Source organism: Schistocerca cancellata, chromosome 12 (genome assembly GCF_023864275.1).
Source record: "Schistocerca cancellata isolate TAMUIC-IGC-003103 chromosome 12, iqSchCanc2.1, whole genome shotgun sequence".
In the NCBI taxonomy this organism is placed as follows: Eukaryota; Metazoa; Arthropoda; class Insecta; order Orthoptera; family Acrididae; genus Schistocerca; species Schistocerca cancellata.
In genome coordinates this window covers 117,960,980-117,983,991 of record NC_064637.1, presented here as the reverse complement: position 1 = coordinate 117,983,991, position 23,012 = coordinate 117,960,980, and positions in this window count along the sequence as shown.

Genomic DNA, 23,012 nt, shown 5'->3' with positions numbered 1-23,012 from the left:
TCTCACGCGGTCTGCACGTCCAGCACGAACGCTGGTCCAACTGAGGCACCAGGTGGAAATGGCATGGCAAGCCGTTCCACAGGACTACATCCAGCATCTCTACGATTGTCTCCATGGGAGAATAGCAGCCTGCATTGCTGCGAAAGGTGGATATACACTGTACTAGTGCCGACATTGTGCATGCTCTGTTGCCTGTGTCTATGTGCCTGTGGTTCTGTCAGTGTGATCATGTGATGTATCTGACCCCAGGAATGTGTCAATAAAGTTTCCCCTTCCTGGGACAATGAATTCACGGTGTTCTTATTTCAATTTCCAGGAGTGTATATTTCACGTAAGGACCACAAACATAAGATAGGAGAAATTAGGGCTCGTAGGGAGGCACTCTATTTGTGAGCAGAACAGGAAAGGAAATGACTAGTAGGGGTACGGGGTACCCTCTGCTGTACACTTTATGGTGGCTTGTGGAGCATGTACGTAGATGTAGACGTATGGCCGTGGCAAACGTGTTCTATTGGGGACTGATCTAGGGACTTAGCTGACCATGAAAATATGTCAAAATTACACGGACAATTCATGGCCACATGTGTCATGTACGGAAAAGCACTGTCCTGCTGAAAAGTGCCACCACAGTACTGCCACATGAGAGCTAACACATGAGGAAGCAGTACGTCTATGACATACCATTGTGCTGTCAGAGTCCCCTCAATCACTACCAGTCGTGACCTAACGTCATATCTGATGGCTCTGTATACCATGAACCCAGGAATACGACCATTGTGCCTCCCCAAAACATTAGAAGAATGGAATGTCTTCTCAGATCACCGCCACACTGTCCGCCCCGGTAGCTGAGTGGTCAGCGTGACAGACTGTCAATCCTAAGGGCCCGGGTTCGATTCCCGGCTGGGTCGGAAATTTTCTCCGCTCAGGGACTGGGTGTTGTGTTGTCCTAATCATCATCATTTCATCCCCATCGGCGCGCAGGTCGCCGAAGTGGCGTCAAATTGAAAGACCTGCACCAGGCGAACGGTTTACCCGACGGGAGGCCCTAGCTACACGACATTTCCATTTCCATACCGCCACACTTGCCGACAATGTCATCCGTGTTCATGCAGTACCACGATTTGTCGCTGAACACAGTGCGACACCATTCGTCAGCACTCCACGCTTCCCGATCGCCACACTGCTCCAAACACAGCCGTTCGTGCTGTGGTGTTAACAGCAGCCTGTGCACTGGATGCAGTTCCCTAATCTGGATGTTGCTAATTTGCAATCAACGGTGCAGGATGACACAGAATATTCCAGTGAGTCAACTACCTATTCTCCAGTGGCAGGCACGGATGTAAAGATGTTACCGTGTGCTCGGTTTACAATATAGTGATCCATTTTGGTGCTCAGACACAGTCTACCAGAGCCCTGACGATGAGCATGTCTGTCCTCACATTCCCATGGACTCCTACATTGGACCACTGTCACATCCAGAGGCCTCTCATATCTGGATGTTCACGATTCGACCAGCCAGCCAACTGGACACGCATAATGAGTCCCCTTTCAGACAGTGTCAGGTTCTGATGACACTATCTCATACAAGTATGTGGCCGTACCATCGCCTTCACAGTGATCCCTCTCTACATCTCACAATGTTCAGGGCTCTCGTATGATCTACCGAGCCTGGTAGCAACACTTAACACGCACAAGAATGATTCCTATCACAGACAAATGCCATCCTCATCATTTACACACCTGCTGATAGTGTGTTGTGTGTACAAATTTACACTGCCATCTGATCGTGGGAGTGTTTCACCTTTTTTTATGTCAAGCAGTGTACATGCATGAAAGTCAACATATCCCATCAGATTTTGGGAAAAATATCGTTAATGCAGTCCTGAAAAATTTTTGTGGTAAGTTCCTATGGGACCACAGTGTTGAGGTCATCAGTCCCTAGACTTAAACTAACTTACGCTAAGGACAACACACACGACCACACCCAAGGGAGGAGGACTCGAACCTCTGGTGGGGAAAGCTGTGCGAACTGAGACGAGACACCTCAGACCGTGCCGTTACCCGCATGGCCACAATCCCGAAGCCGCGAAGGGCAGGTAAGTACGAGAACTACCGCACGATTAGTTTAACAGATCATTCGACACCCCTTACGTAGGGCTTGCCTACCTTCAGGCGTTGGAGCAGCCATGAGGCTGAATTGGTGTAGAAGTTTCTCACAGGTGCACTTATAATATGCTCAATAAAGGTGCGTGGGTGGCACCAAGGGTTTTGCCCAACTGGAAGGCTTTACAAAGACGCTTTGATATTTTATTCACGCACAAGTTAATATTGCACTCCCTCGTGATTACTCCAAGGGCGCTTCTAACACTGTTTTTCTACTGTAGGGCAACAACACACCAAAAATACTTCGCCGCAGTGGAATAATAAACAACGAAAACGGACGATAATGTAAAGTGTGTCTTTCAAATCATGTGAACAGCCGTCTGATGATGAACTTGCCAGTTCGAAACTGGTAACGGTGCTATTTACCTAAATAAATAGCACTATTAATAGTGACTGGTCGCTGTTTTCTTTTCTGTAAGAATTAACCTACATTAATTGTACACAGCCACAGTCTCATCATGTCAGTTTTAGACAAAATAGCATCAAACAAAAACCTTCCGAAAAAGACGTCGCGATATTAAAATCTGTAGGCAATGTTAATGAATTTCTCGTTTTCATAAATGCTTTTCAGGCTTCATTTTACATCTTGTATGTATCTATCAGCCATCGTCAGTAATTCTATGGCACAAACAGCAAAACTGCTTTAAGTATCCCATTTCTATCCCATATCCTAACCTAATTGCCTCACCATAGTTTAACATAATTCGAATGTATTCCATTAGCCTTGTTTTACTTTTCTTGATATTCTGGACTTTATTTGCTTTCCAACATATCTACTCAGTTTCTTTCACAGCTCGCTCAGTGTACACACTGAAAAACATTGGGGTTAGGCTGAAACACTGTCTCATTCCATTCTCGACCACTGCTTCCCGTTCTGCACCACTAGAGTGAGGGCTGGTTTCAGTAAAATTTGAGGATAACCTTTCAGTCCCGGTACTTGATCTCTGCTACTTTCAGAATTTCACAGAATGTATTCCAGTCAACACTGTTAACAACGTATGTTTTCAGTTCTTCGAAATACCGTTTAAGATACGTCATAAGATCATAATTATCTTGCATGTTCCTTTGATTTCTTCGGAATACAAACTAATTTTCCTAGAGATGGCATTCTACCAATTTTTCCATTCTTGTAGAAATAGACTGTAAGAAAAGAAACGGCCCACAAAGGAATAATCCGACTGGAACGGAAATAGGCAGGTGTGATGTTCCCTCCCATACAGACAAACAGTCGATAACGATTTCAGATGAAATGGATGATCTACTCGCGAGAGAGCTTGAGAAATTTAGCAGGTCAATATCATGTTGGGTCACCTCCGGCCCTTATGCAAGCAGTTATTCGATTTGGCACTGATTGATAGAGTTGTCGGGTGTCCTCCTGATGGCCAGTTGACGCGTTAGGCAGTCAAAATCAAGAGCTGGTTGGAGGACGCAGCCCATAATACTCCAGACGTTCTCAGCTGGGGAGAGATCTGGAGACCTCCCTGGCCAACGTGGGGTTTGACAAGCACTAGGACAAACAGTTGAAACTCTCGGGGTGTGTGGGCGGGCATTATCTTGCTGAAATGTAAGCCCAGGGCGGCTTGCCATGAAGGGCAAGGAACGGGGCATAGAATATCTTCGACGTACCGCTGCGCCATATGAGCGCCGTGGATGACAACAAGAGGGGTCCTGCTATGAAATGAAATTGCGTCCCAGACCGTCACTCGTGGTTGTCGGGCCTTAAGGCAGGCGTCAGCCAGTGTGGTATCCCACTGCTGCCTGGGGCATCTACAGACACATCTTCGCTGGCCATTGAGGCTCAGTTCGAAGCGGGACTCATCACTGAAGGCAATTATGCTCCAGTCAATGAGATTCCAGGCCTAAATCGTACATCCCACAAGGCACAGAAAGAAATATCCAAAGAGTACAATGTCAATGAGGCACAGTTGGATTGGTTGGTTTGGGGGGAGGGGACCAAACAGTGAGTTCGTCGGTCCCATCGGATTAGGGAAAGATGGGGAAGGAAATTGGCCGTACCCTTTCAAAGGAACCATCCCGGCATTTGCCCGAAGCGATTTAGGGAAATCACGGAAAACTTAAATCAGGATGGCTAGACGTGGGTTTGAACTGTAGTCCTCACGAATGTGAGTCCAGTGTGTCAACCACTGAGCCACCTCACTCGGTGCACAATTGGAGTCTGTCAGCCAGTATGAATACGTGGGTGCAGTATTCTGTAAGTGTATGAAATGGAATCATCACATAGGTTCAGTATAGATTAAGCAAGTGTCAGACATGATTCAGTGTCAGAATACTAATGAAACGTGATCAGTCTACAAAGCAGATTGTTACAAAACACTTGTGCAACCCACCGTAGAACACTGCTGAAGTGTGTGTCGTTAGTACCAAATAAGACTAACAAGGGATATTGAATGCAAACAGAGAAAGCCAGCACGAATGGTCAGAGGTAAGATGGACTGAAATGGCAGACGACTGAAGATATACAGACAATATGCTGAGACGACCTACTTTTATGTCTCACCAACCAGCTTTAGGAATATCCTACAACATCCTACATATCATTCCAATAGAGACCTAGAAGAAAACATTAAACTACTTGCAGTGTGCACAGAAGCGTATAAGTAATAATACTGCCATACTCCATATATGAATGGAACGGGGTGAGGTCCTAACAGCTCAAACAATGGAGAGTACCCTCTGCCATGCACTTCATAGTGGTTACCAGAGTGTGGATATAGAGATGTACAACGCACTTAGTTTGAGACATTAGGACTATAAACTGGTGTTCACACACGTTAGAAAACGAACCGAACATTTGGAAGAGTTCCTGCAATCTAAATATTTGTCTAATAGTTAGTTGCATCGTATAAGCCAGATGGGGACAGATGTTATGAGTTTCGTGTGCTGCCATTCGAACTCAGTGAGTGCCAGAGTATTCGTCAGTGCACATGGATGAGGTTCTTGGCCAAAAGTTCTTAGAAAGAATTAGGGTTTCTGTGGACGACATACTGATCACCAAGCCACTGTAGAACAAACTAAACTGCAGCAAAATATACTAGCACTCAAATAGTTCTGTGTTAGTGCCAAACTTAACAAATCAAAATGTGGGCTCACAGAACTTAAATGCGGTGGTCATACTGCTACATTGGAAGGCATTTTTTCCTGATAGCTCGAAAATCAGTCCAGCAGAAAATTTTCCCCAACCACATCCGAAAAAAATATCATCCTGACATGTAACAATGGCCATTAAACCAGTGTAAAGTGGAAATACCTTTTCGGTGAGAAGAATATGGGAAAAAGTCTTGATAGGTATCCAAAAAGCAACAGGAAACAAATGTGCCTAAAAATGTATTCAGGGAACTGATTCTGTTAGAAGTCAGAGTAATTGGTTTGCTTATCTTTGGCAGTCTGGACACATAATGAACACCACCATTAACTTCACACTTCATGAGTTCAGATAGCAAGAGAACAATGAAGGTGCAACAGAGTACCGAAGCACAATGAGATTATTATCTTGAGCAGTGGTCTTTAACCTGTGCTTCGCGGCACCCTGGCACGCCATAAATGACTGCATAGGGGTGCCGTAGATTTGTTTCGTATACCTAGTGGCAAAGAGGACATTTGAGGAGAATTTCATTTCTGGTGTCAACCTGTGTGGCTACGGAGGAATGCCACTGTCGATATTGGCCAGCCTGCGTAGGCAGTCATAACCTCAAAGCTGAACTATCGCACTTTAGTCTTAGCACCAGTAGCGATTGCTGAGTTTTCAATCAGTTTGTATTGTGGCTCTTATAAAGTTGATGAAGCTGACAAGCTATAGAAAAGTTTTTAAATTTGTTAAGTGGATGTATAAAGCGAGAATCCATTGAGGACAACAAGGAAAGTAGTAATGAAGATATTACGCAAGTATAGATAATATGACGACAGCTACCTAAATTTTGGTTTCAACTGGACTGTTGTGAAAAACGAAGAGCATCCAAGAGTGTTTTGTGTCTGAAAGTACTTTCTGTTTAATATATGCTACCTAGGCAATTAAAGGGTCACTTAGAAAGTGTTCATAAGAATGGCGTGATGAAATAAGGTACATGTTTTTCTCGAATACAATATTTTCTAAGCAGGCGAAAAACTTTAATCAAGCACGTCTAGCGTCCTACAATGCAGCGAAATGAAAGAAATCCCATGCGATTTGTAATGAAACTGTACCAAGAGCAATTTCCGATACAAGATGTTTTATCACGCATTTTGTGATACCCTTTTTTAATTGCCATAAATTTTGTAAATATTTCTTATGAAAATGTCTCGATTGGTTTGATGAATGCAAATGTGAAAGATGTATGTAAGCATGGAGAAATTTAATAATCTTTGACCAATATGTTGTTTCCTTTGTATTTAACAATTTATGGTCTATCGATGTGTAACGTAAGCGGGCTGCTGTGAAGTAGTTTGCGGAGAGAAGCGGTGCATGGCCGCATGTGGTCAAAGTTGAGCGAGTGTTACCTGCTAGGTCTAAGTAAGAATGCTCAAAAGTGCTGGGGATAGGCAAAATAACGTGAACACCTATCCTTACTTGGGAATGGTTTATTAATAAGGTGTTGGACCCCCATTTGCCTGTATTGCAGCTGCGATTCTCCTTGGAATCTGGCGTATAATGATTGTACAGCCTCAAGTGGAATGTTATGCCACTCTTTGATCAGAACTTCTTCTAGCTCCTGTAGTGACGAGGGAGGCGGAAATCAGCTCCGGAGTCTGCCCTCCAATACTGCCCACGAGAGTTCGATAATGTTCAAGTCTGGGGTCTGTGCTGGCCGGGGAAGAGGGTGCAATTCAGTTGCATGCTCCTGATACCACGATTGTACTGTCCTGTTTGTGTGAATGGGTGCATTATCGTCCTGAAATATGGCATGATTGATGGGGAACAACATCTGAATCATCGGATGCACCTGATCACCTACAATGTTCACATAGTAGTTGGCTATAACACGGCATTTGAGAGGAATGATGGGACCAGCAGAATACCATGATATGGCTGCGCACACCGTCACACTTCCACATCCACGCTTAACCGTTGGAATCAAGCAATCAGGATTGTAGGCTTCTTTTGGCGTTGTCCAGTCGTAAACCCGGCCCGACATTGGAAATAACAAAAACGTTGACTCATCAGACCAAACGGCATGTTTCCGCTGATCAGCCGTCCAGGATTTATGCTCCTGACACCATGTTTTACGCTTCTTTGCGTTGGTTGTCGTCACTAAAGGTTTCAGTGCAGCAGCTCGTCCATGAATATTCGTTTTATGGAGTTCTCGGCGGACAGCGTCGATAGAGACAGGGCCTCAAAGATGTCAATTGAGTTCTACAGTCACTTTACCCACTGTAGTTTTGTGTTGTTTTGACACAATTCATGTTAGCGTATGACGATCTCTGTCATTTAGTTTTGATTTCCACCCACTATCACTTTTACACCATGATGTCTTTCCATGGTTTGTGAAGGCTGCCATGGCTGCTGAAACAGTTACTCTTGAAACATTCAATAAGTTGACTGTATCGGGTACTGATGCTCCAGCTATTAGGGTCCCCACAGTCTGCCCTCTTTGGAACTCTTGTTAGGTCTTTTCTTGCACGTCGACCTCAGCCTCTGAATACAAATGCGAAATGTACAACTTGCACTGATGCCTAGTCCATACTGAACACGCACAGTCCAGCGCGACATGTGCCTTACGTGCATTGTTGGCCGTCAGGCATAACCATCCCATTACTACCACTGTTTAGCCGGCCGCAGTGACCGAGCGGTTCTAGGCGCTTCAGTCTGGAACCGCGAGACCGTTATGGTCGCAGGTTCGAAGCCTGCCTCGGGCATGGGTGTGTGTGTGATGTCCTGAGTTCTAGGGGACTGATGACCTCAGATGTTAAGTCCCTTAGTGCTCAGAGCCATTTGAACCTACCACTGTTTACATTATTTTGCCTACCCCTGTATCCTTTTATAGTTGTGAACCACAAAGAAAAAGTGTTATTTAAAATTTGTGAATTGACTTCAAGAATACATCAACAAAGTGAAAAATGAAAAGAGTTCATTGTTTTGATTAGAACTGATGCAACAAGATCAAGAGGAAAATGTGCAATGTGGATGAGTACACTGTTTGTAATTGTGGTTGTTCGAAATTACACGAGATTGGCACAGAATAGTGTGGTTGTCGGGGCACATGCTTTGCTTCTGCTTTATGGTGGTACATTGAAAGCAAGCTGTGTAATGATGCATAATCCAATGTTACATATACAGGGTGTCCCACAAGTTTGGACAGGCTCCAGGGGAGTGTTACAGGACAATCAGAATATACAGGGCCTTTATGAAATGTTGCAACAAATTTCGATGGGTTGTAGAGCGTGTCTTGACGTGTCTAGGAACGTCATCGAATGACGCTACAGAGCGTCGAAGTTCCAGGCGCCGGCGCGCCTGCCACAACCGGTAAGTCTCGCAGTGTTGTCTGTTATTCAGTTATCATGACTGATTGCCACGTTGGAACTAGTTATTGCATACAAAGGCTTTGTCTGTTATGAATCCAGTATTCTGTCGCCTCAGTGGATGGCGCTTTCAGACACAGGTTTCCATCTACAGTTTATTTTTCTCCTCTGTACGGAAAAACGTTTGAGAATTAAGAGGGCTCCAGGAGAAAAATAAAATGTGGATGGAACCCGAAACCTGTATCCACCGAGGTAACACAGCATTGCAGTCATAGGAGTGAAGGCCTGATTATGCAGCAGCTAGCTCCGTCTTCTCCACTTGCGATTGTGGCAATCGATCGTGATCACTAAATACCGAACAACATTATGACCTGTCCGCCGCTTGTGGTCTCGCGGTAGCGTTCTCGCTTCCCGAGCACGGGGTCCCGGGTTCGATTCCCGGCGGGGTCAGGGATTTTCACCTGCCTCGTGATGACTGGGTGTTTGTGTTGTCCTCATAATTTCATCATCATCCAGGAAAGTGGCGAAATTGGACTGCGCAAAGGTTGGGAAATTGTACGGGCGCTGATAACCACGCTGTTGAGCGCCCCACAAACCAAACATCATCATCAACATTATGACCTCTTCTGTCTAAGATCCTTCAGTGTACAAAGTCACATTTGCTGCTGTAGGGGTGGCCTAGTGACAGGCGCCAGCACCTATAACTTCGGCACTTTGTACTGTTAGATGACATTTCCGGATATAGATTCCTATCCTCGATTTAATCCTCAAGACACCCTCTACAACCCCTTGAAATTTGTCGCAGTAATTCTGGGACCCCCCCGTGAACCATGGACCTTGCCGTTGGTGGGGAGGCTTGCGTGCCTCAGCGATACAGATAGCCGTACCGTAGGTACAACCACAACGGAGGGGTATCTGTTGAGAGGCCAGACAAACGTGTGGTTCCTGAAGAGGGGCAGCAGCCTTTTCAGTAGTTGCAAGGACAACAGTCTGGATGATTGACTGATCTGGCCTTGTAACAATAACCAAAACGGCCTTGCTGAGCTGGTACTGCAAACGGCTGAAAGCAAGGGGAAACTACGGCCGTAATTTTTCCCGAGGGCATGCAGCTTTACTGACGAGAGCTGCATCAAACCAGTCTCAGCACTGAAGACCACAACAACAACAATTCTGGGACACTCTGTGTATTGAAAAGAACTTATATTTAAAGAAATTTAATTTATAGTAGCATCAGAAGTAAAGCAATTAAACAATTTATCAAATATAGCAGCTTCACTGCAAAAGTGACGAAACAATAAGTAGTTCCAAAGAAGATACTGTACTGCATTTCGGTATGTTCACTGATGTGGCAAAGAAACTGGTATAGTACGCATATTCGAATGCAGAGGTATGTAAACAGGCAGAATACGGCACTGCTGTCGGCAACGCCTATATAAGACGACAAGTGCCTGGTGCACTTCGTAGATCGGTTACTGCTGCTACAATCGCAGGGTATCGAGATGTAAGTAAGTTTGAACGTGGTGTTATAGTCGAAGCACGAGCGATGGGCACAGCGTCTCCGAGGTAGCGATATAGTGGGAATTTTCCCGTATGACCACTTCACGAGTATACTGTGAATATCAACAATCCGGTAAAACATCAAATCTCCAACTTCGCTACTGCAGGAAAAAGATCCTGCAACAACGGTACCAACGACGATAGAAGTGCAACCTTTCCGCAAATTGCTGAAGATTTCAATGCTGGGCCTTCAACAAGTGTCAGCGTGCGAACCATTCAGCGGAACATCATCAATATGGGCTTTCGGAGCCGAAGGCCCACTCTTGTACCCTTGATGACCGCCGACACACAGTTTTACGTCTCGCCTGGGCCCATCAACACCGACATTGGACTGTTGATGACTGGGAACATGTTGCCTGGTCGGACAAGTCTCGTTTCAAATTGCATCGAGGGGATGGACGTGAACGGTTATGGAGACAACCCCATGAATTTATGGACCTTGCATGTCAGCAGGGGAGTGTTCAAGCTGGTAGAGGCTCTGTAAGGCTGTGGGGCGTGTGCAGTTGGAGTGATATGTGATCCCTGATACGTCTAGATACGACTCTGACAGGCGATACGTCCGTAACCATCCTGTATGATAACGTAAATCCATTCATGTCCTTTGTGCATTCCGGCGGACTTAGGCAGTTCCTGCAGGACAATGCGACACCCCACACGTCCAGAACTGCTGCAGAGGGGCTCCAGGAATGAGAGTGAAATAGACGATTCTGACACGGACCCAGACTTCGAAATAAACAGTGATCATGACAGTAATAGCAAAATAAGTAGTGATGAAGTGGAAGATATTGAGCCTTCTGCCAGCACCGATACACCTACTGTTGTTGATTCAAGTACAGTTCTTGCAACTGACCCATCTACGTTAAAGAAAAGCCAAAAATTCCGATTGACTTTTTACTCAAAAAAATTAAAAAAACGTACTCAAGTATGTGTAGGTTTCAGGAAGACGTTACATTGTTTTCATATGCACCAAAACGAAACAAATAAGTACTGCAGTGAACTTCGTGCAGTAAATTTTTCGACTGCCGGCTGCAATCCTGAAATTTCTTCGAACATTTAAATTTTAAATTTCAGCGCTTATTTCGTCAGTGCATCATGATGATGAAATTGACAGTGATAGCGGCAAAAGAAAAACCAGTTATGATAACGTACTACAACAAAACAAAGGGCCGCGTAGATCTCGTTGATGCTGTGTGTGGTGAATATAATGTTGCTACAGAGACATATTATGGTCTCTCTGTCTCTTTTTTTCAGCTTTGAACATTTCATCTCTCAGTGGCTGCATTGTATTCAAAGCAAACAAAAACATTTCAGTTGGAAGAGGATACCTCAGAACCCAAGGCAAGTCTCCCATAACGCCATATTTGACAATGCGTGTAACCTAGCCAGACCTAAAGCGTGAAATTCTCATGCTTACCTGTAATCTCCGCAGCACCCAAGAACAAATGATTGTTGAAGATCCACAACCAGGGAAAAGGGGGAGATGCTACAAATGCAAGGAAAGCAAAACTAAATACTTTTGCAAAGTTTGCAAGGTGTGGTTATGCTTGGTGCGTGCTGAAATGGTTGTGGCGACTGTTTTGAAAAATAATGATTTTAGAGGACGATATTTCACAAACTATTTATCATATTCACAATTTCTATTTATATAGTGAAAATTCAACATTTTTGCTTCTTTGTTCTCTAACTTATTCTCATTTGTATTTTAATCAAATTTACTTGTGTTTCCAGTTTTCTTACATTTAGTACTAGAAAGAAGTATGGTTTTAAGTAATTTTTTTGCAATTATTGTATAATTTAAAAATTTAAAATAATGCCACTATAGCATTTAGTACTACTTGAACAAAAGAAAAATTCGTCATCTGATGTAAATGTACTGTTTGTCACTTGTTATAAGTGTTTTATTTATTGTGTACCACAGACCCAGCCCGACCATTCTTGAAACTATTCTTCGGTTAACGCACCTGCCTAGTAATCAGGACATCCTGGGTTCGAATCCCAGTCCGGTACACATTTTCACTCGTCGCCGCTGATTCCGGCTAATGACTTGGTGCAGCTGACAGCAGTGATCCCATCCCTTTCCTCTCCTTTCTCCGCCTTCAGTTTTACGTACAACTACGAGGGTCGGTCAAAAAGTAATGCCTCCCATTTTTTTTCTACTTAAAGAAATTAAGTTAAGTGAAAAATTTGAATTTGGCGCCATTCCTCAAACCTTCTTCTGCAATCCACTGCAGTAGTAACTTTCTGTGTCAACAGGTGGCAGCACAGCAGAAGTTTGTAAGATGGCCGACATCGATGTTCGTTTGAGACAGCGTTGTGTGATTGAATTCTTGAATGCAGAAGGTGAAACGCCCATACGCATTCATGAAAGACTGAAGAAGGTGTATGGTGTTGTGACAGTGGATGTCAGCACTGTTAGACGATGGGTTCGTCGTTGTAAGGAAGCTGAAGGGCAAACACCGTTGACTGACGAAAAGCGGAGCGGCAGGCCGGTGAGTGCAGTGACTCCACACAACATTCAGCAAGTTGATGACATCATTCGTGGTGACCGTCGGGTGACTGCAGATGAAGTGTGTCGCATTATTTCTCTTAGTAAAGGCAGTGTGATCACGATTATTAAACAATTGGGGTACTCAAAAGTTTGTGCACGGTGGGTTCCAAGAATGTTAACCGATCAGAATAAAGAGGCAAGGAAAACAATAGCCTCCCAACACTTGCAGCGCTTCCGTTTGGAGGGAGATGAGTTTCTGAAAAAAATTGTGACCGAGGACGAAACATGGGTGCATTTTTTTGAACCCGAATCAAAGAGGCAGTCAATGGAGTGGCGTCACACAAGCTGGCCGAGGAAGAAAAAATTCAAAACTGTGCGATCGGCAGGGAAAGTTATGGCAACAGTTTTCTGGGATACAGAGGGTGTGATTATGGTTGATTTTTTGGAGCAGGGATGCACAATAAATTCTGTTCAATACGTCACAACCCTCAACAAACTTAAAGCACGTCTTCAGCGAGTTCGCCCAACAAAATCAATGGCAGATGTTGTTCTTTTGCATGACAATGCAAGACCACACACCAGTCGTCACACCTCTGACGAGATTGTCAAAATTGGATGGGAAGTTTTGCCTCATCCCCCATACAGCCCTGACCTGGCACCATCAGACTTCCATCTGTTCGGGCCACTAAAAGAAGCTCATCGTGGAATTCATTTTGAAGATGAGGAGGCCGTCAAAACATCCGTGCGTCAATGGCTTAGGAAGCAGAGCTGTGATTTTTACCGTGCTGGGATACATGCCCTTGTTCAAAGATGGACCAAAACTGTAGAGATGGGCGGAGATTACATTGAAAAATGACAAAATGATCCTCAATGTTGTGGTTTTCAACCTATGTAATTGCATTTAAATTTCCTGACAATTAAACGTAGAAAAAAAATAGGAGGCATTACTTTTTGACTGACCCTCGTAAATGAAAGTAATCTGTAGAGTGTAGCCGTTTCAGTTTCCAGGTTTGAGTGGCTTCACTTAATGTGAGACAACTGACTGACACAAGTACTGTCGGTTACGTCAGTTATATAATTTTTCTTAAAAGACATCATAGTCGCCGTTGACTGTGCATACAGTCAACGGTGACTATGATGTCTTTTAAGAAATATTATATGACTGTGAATCCCAACCATGATAAGTTAATCAGTTATATAATTGTTTCCACTCACTCTCTGGGTTCGAGTGATTTCACTTACATACTTATTTGACCCTTTTCCAGGGGAAGCGCGTGATAGAAATGGCGGTTATCGCCGAAACAATCGGTTTTCGGTTATATCTGTTTTCTTTCCATGCCAATTTAACCTGACTCTCAAAACTGCTTAAAATAATCGATTTTCGTTTTTTATTCCTATTATTTGCCGTAATAAACGTACAAAAGTGGAACAATATTTATTCACTCAGTTTCAAGACAAACAGAATCGGTATAAATACAACAGGCAAATAAAAGAAAATATAGTCCATCCACCATTCGAATAGTCAAGATCGAAACTGAGACTGAAGGACTATTCTTGTCTTAATTTGCCCGTTTTCAAGGGCTACAAGCAGGTATGTAGACGCAGACAACAGATCAGTTACTTTCTATTTTTTGTATATGGTTAAGTTTTTTAATTCATAACTCTTACGGGGTACATGAAAGGAGCCCCCACGAAGATTGCAATGATTTCCGACCAAGACAAGACTTGCAACCAGGTGTACCCTGGGCGTCATGTTTCTCTGGCGGCTGATCCTTCCACACCAGAAACATCATTTCGGTCCTTCTCAGGACCTCAGCTGACCATCATATCGGTGAATACAGAATGTATATCATCACCAAAAGAAGAACTGCGACAAGAGCTGTGCAGACAAACCAAGTGCGATGTACTCTGCATACAGGAGACCCACAGAACCTGTGAAATGCGTAGACCAAAAATAAACGGAATGCGACTAGCTACGGAAAGACCCCCCCCCCCCTCCCCAAAATACGGAAGTGCCATATTTGTCCAACCAGATAAACAGGTAATATCAACAGCCTTTACTGAAGCAAATGACCTTGAAGTCTTAACTCTGGTAATCAAAGGCTGTACAATCACATCTGTATACAAACCACCAGATGCTGATCAGAATCGAAGTACCTGATAACTTCTATAGTCAACACACACAGATAGTGGCTGGTGACTTCAAACCATCACAGCACTACGTGGGGCTATGAGCATGATGATGAGAATGATACAGCATTACAAGAACGGGCGGAAGGCAATCTTCTGAACCTTATACATGACCCTAAGCAACCTGCATCTTTCAACAGCGGCAGATGGAAACGTGGATACAACCCTGATCTGATATTTTGCAGCGAGAACATCTCACAACAGTGCATAAAACCGGCTGCAACCCTATTCCAAATTCACCTATCATGTACGAAATTTACGCAGCATATTAGGCCGCAGACTTCCGTTTAGAAGGAGGTTTAACTTCAGGAAAGCCAACTGGCCGAAGTTTACAGAAACGCTGGACGCTGCAGTTCCCAGTGTTGAACCTTCACCTGACTTGTATGACACTTTTGTGGAGGCTACAAAGAGATGCTCCAGAATCGCTATTCCTCAGGGTTGTCGAACATCATACATTCCTGGTCTAACTTCAGAACTCAGTGCTCAACTCACAGAGTATAAGGTACTACTCTAAGAAGATCCATTTGGTGAGAAACGCTGGCAGCTGGGAAAAAAATTATTACATCTCTGAAAGAATCCGAAAGGAATTCTTGGGTTAAAACTATGGAAGAACTTGATCTAATCAGAAACAGTCATAAAGCGTGGAGATTATTGAGACGCCTCAATAACGACCCAACCAGATGCACAGCACACTGCAACATCACTGCATATCAGATAGCACACCGTCTCTTGGTGAATGAGAAAGGAAGCCATAGAATCAAAGTGCCAAAAGTACACCAAGAGTCCCAAGAACAAACGAAGGATCTGACTCTCCCATTAGAGATATCAGAGTTAAACAAGGCTATTAACGAGAGCAAAACTGGGAAAGCGTCCAGTTTATATGATATCCATATGTAGCAAGTCAAGAATTTCGGCCCAGCAACAAGAAAATGGATCCTGCAGCTTTTCAACAACAGCATGAACCAGTGCCATATATCAAAGATCTGCGAAAGAGCAGGGTGATAGCTCTTCTGAAACCTGGAAAGGAAGAAAATCATCCCAAGAATTTAAGACGAATTAGCTTTTTGAGTCACCTTTATAAACTGTTCGAATGTACGATTCTTAATAGAATCCTACCAGTAATAGGGCCCTCTTTTTATATCTGAGCAAGCAGGATTTCAACCAAACAGAAGCTGCACAAGGCAACTTTTGAATCTCACTCAGTTTATACAGGATGGCTTTGAAACCCCGACAAGTAACGGGCGTGGTCTTCGTGGATCTCACAGCAGCTTATGATGCTGTCCATCATCGGTTACTCCATGCAAAATTATACAATATGATCAAGAATGCCCACCTCATTAGACTAATCAGCACCCTCCTCCAAAACCACAGGTTTCTTGTTGAACATCAAGGACAAGCAGTGACTGGATGCAGAAAAATGGTCTACCTCAGGGAAGCGTCTTGGCTCCACTTCTCTTTGACATTTATACCAACAACCAGCCACTAACTCCAGCACAAGGAGATTCTTATATGCAGATGACCTAGCCCTTGCTATGCAGAGCTCATGCTTTGAAACCGTTGAAAGAAATCTGACAACTGCACTTAGAACACCGTCAAGTTACTACAATCAGAACCCTCGAAGAGACAAGTGTGTGCGTTTCATTTAAGTAACAGGGAAGCTAAAAGTGAGCTACGTATTGAATGGTCAGGCATCCAACTCCAGCATCATAATGCCCCTAAATACTTGGGAGTCACTCTCGACAGAACTCTGACAATCAAAACTCACTGTAAGAACACCAAAATGAAAATCTCCACTAGAAACAAACCAATTCGCAAACTAGCGGGGACACAGTGAGGCTCACATCCACAAATTATTTTCTCTTCTGCAACGGCACTGTTCTTTTCTACTGCCAAATATACTTCCCCAGTCTGGTACAGGTCATCTCATGCCAGACAAGTAGACATTGCTCTCAACGAAACCTGCAGGTTGCTTAAGACCTACCCCAAGCTGTACTACCTGGCTTAAATAGTGCCACCACAGGTATGCAGAGCAGTGGCTGCCAACAAGGAGAGACTGAAAGTGGAACAGAACAGTGCCCATCCGCTGCACGAACATAATCCACCACAGCAGTGGCTGAGCTCGCCAAAGAGCTTCCTGAGGACACCCGAGAAACTCACTGTTTCACCATAGAAGGCAAGGTTGGAGTTATGGAAGAAGTCGACGCCCACCTGCACGGATGGATGCCAGAAGCTGAAGAACTACCACCTGGATACAATGAAAGCTGGCTGGCGTGGAAAACTTTAAACAGATTACGATCAGGAGTTAGACAATCCTGCACAAAGATCGATCTCCTGCAAGCCACTCCAAGCGCCTTGGAGGTTGCAAAGTACTGGACACATGTAATATAAATACAATTTGTATATATATTGATGTGTATGACTACTGTAAATTTGTATTTTTCTGACACGAGAATAATAATTACTGTTACCATAATTTCTTTCCTCTTTTATTATTTCATAGAAATGGCAGACAAATCTTTAATATTTCAAACAAATGAAACATTGTACTCCATTGCTACATCATTTCATATAAATGTTTCTGCACTGTGGTTGGTACCATTCTGCAGTACAATGGGTGTCTGGCGATAAAAGCGAGAAACTACCATTTAGACCAGGTCGGAACAAAAAAAGACTTGCACACTGCACATGCACCTTAAGCCACGACACGCAAGAGGGACATCATTGCCTCAGCAAAGCTGTACCAGTTCTTATGCTATGTATCTGTTGCTCGTTTCTCTCTGCATTGTTGTTAAAATAGCACTGATCACTTTTCCAATTTTTCTATAATAAAGCAATATTTCAAACCAATGCAGATTTCATAAATAAAAATCCTTTTTTTAAAAAAAAGTTTATTTTAGGACTGCTGCTATATAGCTAATTGATATTTCTAATTTTTTCTGGGTAGTTAGTAAAAAATAATATTTATTGTAACAGAAAAACGCCGAAAAATTCCGGTTATTCACAATTAAAATACCGTATCGATTTTAACCGGTCTGTTTCTCCTTTCAAGCCAACGCAAATAAAATTACTCCTTTTTTTAAAAATCGATAATTTTGGTTATCGATATTTCAGTTATTTAGACGGTTATTCATATAAAGTAAAAAACGCCTGTTATACCTGGTAAGAAATAAACACTGAAAAGTACCGGTTATTTACGACTAACATAACGAACGGTGTCAGTTTTTTTTCCCATCCCTAACGGCGTGATGCGGCCGCCTTAGCCTCGACCTGCGGCTGCCGAGGAGGTGGCGCGGTGGCCGATGCGAGCGCAGTATTGCAGGAACCTGCCTACCTCCTCCCGCCGGCTGCTACCCTGATCCTCACTGCAGCAGCACGGAACGTAAAACCTTTCGCGCTTGCTTGGTCATCGTTAGGGTGAGTCAGTAACTATTGCCACCTAGAATAACTCTGAAAGTATGTCAGTAGCTGAAACGTTTGTGGGACAAATGTTGCATGGGACAACGGGGGCCATAATGTGACGTTGGATCTTTTGTTGCTAGATGGGGTCGCATCAGAGATATGAAGGTCAACTTTGTTTTTTAAACATCACACACCAAGTTCGGACTTGGTAAATTTCTGATCGCTAGCATCAGCCAAGAACCTATAGATGTACATCGAGAACTGGGGGCTAAAGGATGCAACAGTTTTGTCTATATAAGTAATGAGTTTGTTAAGAAGGCGTCAGTCTTCATGAAGTTGCAAGTGCAGCAAGCAGCATCAGTGGCTCATAGACTGCATCCCATGTGGCTGATGCAATATGCTCATTAATTGAGTAAGCAATTTAATTCTTTTTTTTTATTTGGGATAAAGGGTAGGAAGTACTTTATTTAATTTCTATAATAATGCATGAGATCAACCACGCGTTTAATATTTTTGCAGTTGTCAGCACCTTTCACCCACACTGACACAGATACAGATTCATTTATTTTACGATGATTCCTGGTCCTAAGAACCAAGGAAATTGACGACAGGTAATGTTTAAAAAAACAAAGTTGACCTTCTTATCTCTGATGCGACCCCACCAAGCAACAAAAAACCAACGTCATATTATGGCCCCCCTTGTCTCATGCAACTTTTTTTGTGCCACAAACTTTTCAGCTCCTCATACTTTCGGAGTTATTATAGGTGGCAATAGTTAGTAACTCACCCTGTATACGTACTTACTACTCACATCGATCTTGTTTTTGTGTTAGTTACGCATTGAATGCACCTGCTAAACAATTTAATGCACAGCAGTTTATTCGTCAGTTTTAAAGGGCGAAAAGAGGAATTAGTTTTTCAGTACAGAATTAAATCTTAATGGTCCCCGCTGCTTCGCTCGCGTAGACTGTACGGCCTGCACAGATTTTTTTGCTTTTTTTTTCTTCTTCATGGAATTTTTTATGTTGCAACTTCCCGTTCTAATGGAGGCCATAGAAGCACGGTCTTTTCCGAATGTACATCTGACCAAAAAGCGGTTCTGATGACTGCAGTCCAAAGTTTTGTGTGTTCTTGTGGCGGTATTTCATAGAAACTTTCATCCTTTAAGAGGGGCAACCGCATTAGGAGATTCAAAGAATCCGATTTTTTTATCGCAGGAACCGCTAGCTTAACTATCTAAGAATACGCTGTCAAAATTTCAAAGCGAAATGTGCATTCGTTCAGATTTTATGAGCATAGAACCGAGTGCACATCATGAAGATTTATCTGGGGATGAATTACTGGAGAGATGTTTAGGTGGCCACACACAAAATGTGAACGAAAGTTTTAATTCCACTATTTGGCAATTGTCTCCTAAACATATTCAATGAAGGAAATTCATCCCTTCTAATGGTCATGAACGAGGCAGGAATAATTGTGGTAGGCACGCAAAGCTTCAATTATGCCGAGCAAATGGATAACCAGCGCGTGAGCTGGCAGAATCGACGTAGTTCATTTGGATCAAAGGAAGGTCGGAAAGCTCGGAAAGCACTGCCGCAAGCGCAAAACGAAGCCTATGAGGAAGAATAAGGATTACTATATGGTGCTGGAATCGCAGATTAATCGGTAAGCATTTTACGCCATTGTTAACTTCCTTAAATTTCTAGTTTCCGAGAATTTATTTTTCAAATGCGCTCATCTCGAAATGGCTTTTTTCACATTTTGGTGCAGTCTGACTTAAAAAGTATAGAAACGATCATTATGAAAATGACAGTATGATTCTTTATACAATTACGAATTATATTAACCAACTTGTGAGATGATATCATGATTTTAAGGGTAGTTTTCTCTGCATAATCAGAGAAAAAATCGAAGTAAATTGTTCCAGCGCCTGCAAAATTTTTAATTTTCATTATTCTCACATGCATTGAGGATCATATTCTTAGAAAATACGTTATTAATGTAAAATCAAAACCTTTCTGATTGCAGATGAAAATCGGTATGGCTACACTGCGCGTAATTGGAGAACTATACTCACAACCTTCAGCGAACATCACAGCGTAACTTTGTTATTTTTGGCTGAAATTATTCAAAAAAATTCACAAAAACTGTTCGAAATATGAATGAAATGATGTCAAAATTTGATTAAATTCTAATTAATTCCTCCTAACCAAAAAAAAAACCTCAAAAAATCTGTCTCAAACTACCTCCTAATGTGGTTTCCCCCCCCTTAGCACATATTTCATTGTATTTAACCGAGCACTGAAATACCAGTTGTAACAGATTAAGCTTTAAAATTTCTTTAAACTAACGATATATTTTCTTAAAAATTTCCATCCCCGTTTCACCCCCGTAGGCGTTGAACTTGCAAAAACACTGAAACCAATACATTTTTAAATTTCTAACCGAGAAGTTAAATACTCCTTCTCCAAATTTCAAGTTTCCACCATTAGAGGTTTGGAGTTGGCGATGATGAGTCATTTAATCAGTCTGGTCCTACTTCACCACCTTATGGGTTGAATTTCCAGAAACGCTGCAGAGGTATTTTTTAAATTTCTAACCGAGAAGTCAAACACCAGTTTCAATTGATGAGCTTAAAAAATGATTTTGCAAAGAAATGTTTTCATAAAACGTTTCGCCTCATATTTCACTCCCTTAGGGGTTGAATTTCCAAAAACAGTGAAATTATTATTTTTTTCCATCTGAGTAGTCAAATTCAAATTTTCATATATTTGACTTTAAAAATGCCTTCATTATGAAATAGTTTCATAAAATATCTCATCCCTTAGTTCACCCTCTTAGGGGTTGAATTTCCAAAAACACTGAAACATGTTTTTTTTTTTTTTTTTTTTTTTTTAGCTGAGAAGTCAAATACGAATGTTCATATAAGTAGTTTAAAATGCTTTGTCAGTTCTTAAATAATGATATATTTTCAAACAAAATTAAATTTCACTCACTATTTCACCTCTTTAGGCGTTAAATTTCCAATAACGCTGAAACAAGTATTTCTTTATTTCTGATAGAGAAACCAAGTATCTTTCGAAGGTCTAGCTTCAAAATTGCCTTAATAGCTAAGTATTTTTTTAAAGAAATCTTTCTTTCCTTATTTCATCCCCTTAGGGATGCGAGTAAGTGTGAAGACGTTCTCAGACGTGCTAATGGTGACTGTGTATTGAAAATCGTTCAAAAAACACATATTGATGACGTTATGAGGGGTTGAATACTAGAGCGACTGTAGGCTGGTCAAACACAGCAGGTCGTAGGACAGGCCCTCTGTGTGCCACAAAGTGTGATCTCAAGATTATGGCAACGATTCCAGCAGACAGGAAACGTGTCCAGGCGCTACAGTACGGGACGTCCACAGCGTACAACACCACAAGAAGACCAATATCTCACCATCAGTGCCCGCAGACGGCCACAGAGTACTGCAGGTAGCCTTGCTCAGGACCTTACTGCAGCCACTGGAACAGTTGACCCCACACACAGTCCACAGACGACTGAACAGACACGGTATATGCGCCCAGAGATCTGCAAGGTGCATTCCAGTGACCCCTGGTCACAGGAGAGCCCATAAAGCCTGGTGTCAAGAACACCGTACATGGTCATTTGAACAGTGGTACCAGGTTATGTTCACAGACGAATCCAGGTATAGTCTGAACAGTGATTCTCACTGGTGTTTCATCTGGCCTGAACCAGGAACCAGATACCAACTCCTTAATGTCCTTGAAAGGGACCGGTATGTAGGTCGTGGGTTGATGGTGTGGGGTGGGATTATGATTGGTGCACGTACACGCCTGCATATCTTGGACAGAGGAACTGTAACGGGTCAGGTGTAGCAGTACGTCATTTTGCACCAGTGTAAGCCGGCCGCTGAGGCCGAGTGGTTCTAGGCACTTCAGTCCAGAACCGCGCTGCTGCTCTGGTCGCAGGTTCAAATCCTGCCTCGGGCATGGGTGTGTGTGCTGTCCTTAGGTTAGTTAGGTTTAAGTAGTTCTAAGTCTAGGGGACTGATGACCTCAAATGTTAAGAAGTCCCATATTGCTTAGAGCCATTTGAACCATTTTTTGAGCACCAGTATATCCGCCTTTTCAGGGCTGCAGGGGGTCCCATCTTCCTCCTGATGGATGATAACACACGGCTCCACCGAGCTGCCATCGTGGAGTAGTACTTTGAAACAGAAGATATCAGGCGAATGGAGTGGCCTGCCTGTTCCCCAAACCTAAACCCCATCGAGCATGTCTAGGATGAAATGAACAAAGATGACTCATTCGTTACCTTAAGTAGGGAAGTATTGTAGTATACGTTACTGCCTTTACAGTTAAAGCAACTAATTAAAAACTAAGCAACACTGTCTTTGCTAGAAACCTAAATTGCAATACGGGTTATTTTTTCAAAGTACAGAAGCGGAATAATGGTGTATTCGGTATTGATGTTTTGTGATTATGTGTGTTGGATATTTTCAATGTGTTAGGTACGTTACATCGCAACTGAACAACATTTTAAAGAGGAACATAGTAGAAAGTCTAGGCCTTTGTGTAATTTACATGCAGATTACCGTCTCTTCATATTGGTATTGATTAATTTTTGTAATGCCGTAACTGGAACGAAGTTGTCATCCACTACTGTTATAGTATACAGCAGTTACAGTAAGTAAGCTTTAAACGTGCTCAACATTTTATGTCATTCATTATCCAAGACTGCATTTGACATTATAGAGCAATTT